Genomic DNA, 3581 nt, shown 5'->3' on the forward strand with positions numbered 1-3581 from the left:
AAAAACAAAAAGCGTTGGCATCTCTTTTAAACTGAGGACAGGCGGGGGTGTGGGCTGTTCTGGGGACACAGCTCAGCTTTCTGCAAGGTGGCAGCCAGTTACGTAGCCCGGACTCCCCGGGGAGCTGCTCTCCTGTCTCTTGTATTCTATCCAGCTTGCTTCAAATCATTCCTCTTTGCATTCACGTGGATTATTGATAGCATACAATACTTTTTATATATCCAAACTTGCCAGTGGCTCGCCAGAGACAACATACATTTTTCTCTCTAGAGTTTTTTGGTGAGATCCTACTTCAGTTTTCTTTAAAGACCCCATTGTAAAATCTCTAAGGGGCATAAGGACGGTGTCATTTAATTAACTCAGACCATTTATTGAACCATTCCAGATAAAGGACTCATTCAAAGATTTAAATGATGCAAGAATTTTTTAAATGTACTTTAAAACAATTTTCTGGCAAGGACACCAAGATGTATCACGAAATTAAATGGGAAGACTAGAATTCTAGGCAAAAAAATTTTTTTACTTGAGCCTAAGATCCTAATTAACAGGAAATGTTTCTTATTCATAAAAATCCATATATTTGAGATACTGTAAGAAAGAATGTTTGGTGGCATACCCAGGCAGCATCACCTTTCACGTGGTCTGCTGGTAGAGCCTAGAATTCAAGCACGTTCTCATCCGTAATAAGTGAGCTCTGAAGTTGGATTTTGTGGTGTATTGCTGGAAACAATGAAACGCCTAAATTGGGCTGAATCTTTCTCAGAAGTGAAAGGACCACCGATTTTAGGCTTCATTTTTGTGTTTTAATGCAGAATTTCTCTGATTAAACACAGAAGTGCACTAGGTTGGTCGGCCATCACACTACCAATCACATACACACTTTGTGATTTCAGTTCAGGCTCTCAGTGATCTGCATAGTTGGCCTTTTGTGAACTAATCTTAATGTGGGATATAGTTAAATTACCCCACATTACTTCCCCAAACCCTTGGAAATATTATAAGGTTGTGTGTGTGTCCTTATGTCCACAACGGTGCATGAGAACATGGTCACACTCTTCAGGTCGCTTTCTTGTACTGCTTTATTTTATCTTATCTTCAGAGCAATCCTGTGAGGCAGACAGGACTAGAGATATTACCATTTCGTAGGTGAAATATCTAAAATACCCAGAAAAGCTGTAGTATCTGTACCCAGCACGGAATAGTCAACATGTCTCAAGTGTGTTATGTAGACGATCTATATTCCAAACCCTCAAGTTCTAGCTAGAGGGTATAGTCCTGAAGATAGAAGAACTTATTTTTTAAAAACTCTCCAAAAAGGAAATATGAGTATAAATAAGTTATTTAACAAGCATATATATATAGCTCTTACTCTCTACCAGAAACTGCTCCAAGGGTTTTATGAAAAGTAACTTATCTCCATAACAACGCTGTGGGTTAAGTGCTGTTTATAATCCCCATTTTACAGGCGAGGAATCTGAGGCACTGATGGATTAAGTCACTTGCCAAGTGTCATCAATTACAGCTAGTAACTGATGAAGCCAGAGTTTGAAGTGGGCAGTCTGGCTCTGGGTCCATGCTTCATCCACGCTGTTGTCTCCCTTCATTCCCACAGAACCAGGTAAAGAGTGACCTGAGGTCTCTAGTAACAGTGTTCCTGGCAGTAGTTACAAGACTCATGCTTCCCTTTGCCAGATAAATCAGTAGAAACAGCAGGATCAGGAACTGCTAGTAAGAAAAAACTTAATATATAGCTAAAAGAAACCGCAGAATATTCACTTATTTTGAAGCACAATGGTAAATCTCTGCAACGTGTTTAAGGTGGGGGACGGGGGAACAGCTGAAATTTCTTAGACTGACAGGCTCAGAAAATCTGACTGTAATTTAGCAATATAGACTAGCCAAAAGAGAGAAAATTAGGATAAAGGAAAGTAATGTAAGACATAAAACAGGAACCAATTTAAAGCTTTTATGTTCAAGATCCAGCTTCTAAGTGTATCCATGATTCCTAGTTTTTCATTTTATTCCCGTATTTAAAATGTCTTGGTTGTATTAAAAAAAAAAAAAAACCTGTTGCATATGTAGGCTTCTGATTTTGCTATCGCCCAGATTGGTATTAAGTACATGGATTAAAAGGTTAGTCTGTACTTCAACTTGTCTTTCAGTTGCATGTTTTAGAGAAGTGTCCATTATGTCTATGCCCGGCCCACACCAAAACTTCATATTATTGTCACCTGCATAGTAGCCAAGTGACTCAAACTGCTTTGTGGGGAGCAGAAAATCTTCACTGAGGAGCTTAAGGAATGCAAATGTTCCCTGTCAATTTCACACGTTGAAGGACACTTAAATACTCTCCTATGATTGACTGAAATTCAAAAACAATTTTTTTATGTTAATATGTGAGTGTCTGTTACAATCAGATATCATGTTAGTGGGTGGAAATACAGTGGTAAGCAAAACTGACACAGTCCCTGGCTTGACTTTAGATAGGGAGGCAGATATTGATCAAATGATGCCATAAATGTATACATACATGTTTTCAGTCTGTAGCGCGTGCTGTACTGGCTGCGGTGGAAGAAGAAGCCCAGGGATCCGGAGAAGTAGTAATTAAGCCGAGGCCTGTAGGATAGGTGAGAGTTATCCAGGCAGAGTCAGGAGAGAACTGGGCACACTCAGGGAAGTCCAGTGGGGCAGGTAAGGAATGCCACAGCGTGACATGAGCTTGGGTAACTGGCATGGCGTCAGGCACCAACAGGAGTTTGGGATGGAAGCCACGGAAGGGTGTAGAACAGGGAAAGGATGCAGCCCGGTTTCCACCTTAATATTGCTGGCAACAGGGAGGCATACAGACACATGTTTACAACTGGAACTCACTTCAACGTCAGGATAACTAGGCATCGATTACTGAACCCAGGCTGTCAGGCACTGCGGGGCACAGCTGAGTGGTGGAAGCCAGCTGCCCTGCCGAGTGGCCCCCTGGGCAGTGAACTGAGAGCAGCCTCCAACCCAGAGCCGGTGAGGACCTAATTCTGCCACAGGCCACGCGGCTGAGCTTGGGTGCAGATCCTGCCTGGCTGAGCCTCAGATAAGACTGCTCCTGACCAACCTGGAAGCAGAGGCGTTCAGTAAGTGCCCAGATCCCCAGCTCACACTGGGGTGAAAGAATTACTGATTTAAAAAGAAATCACTGGCAGCTGGAAGGAACACAGAGTGGGGGCAGGGTGGTGGGCAGTTAGGGTCATTGCAGTCGTGCAGGGGAGAGAGGCGGGCGGCGTGGGCCAGAGTGGCTACAGTGGGCAAGGAGAGAAGGGGACAAGTCCAGTGAGTATTTCAGAGCTGGATTTGGCTGGACTTTGTCCTGGGTTGGATGGGAGAAAAGAAGAAAGGAATAATGGATGACCCCAATGTTTCTGGCAAGAGCGATTTCATAGCTAGTATTGCCACTTACTGTGATGAAAATACTAGAGGAAGAGGAGGTTGGGGAAGGGATAAAGTGTTCACTTTTGGGCCTCAAGTTTGAGGTGATTATGAGAGAACCAAGTGAAGACGTCAGACGCCTTTAGAGAGGGACAGACGCCTGGCGC

The sequence above is a fragment of the Globicephala melas genome, chromosome 16 (assembly GCF_963455315.2).
Source record: "Globicephala melas chromosome 16, mGloMel1.2, whole genome shotgun sequence".
NCBI classification, from domain to species: Eukaryota; Metazoa; Chordata; class Mammalia; order Artiodactyla; family Delphinidae; genus Globicephala; species Globicephala melas.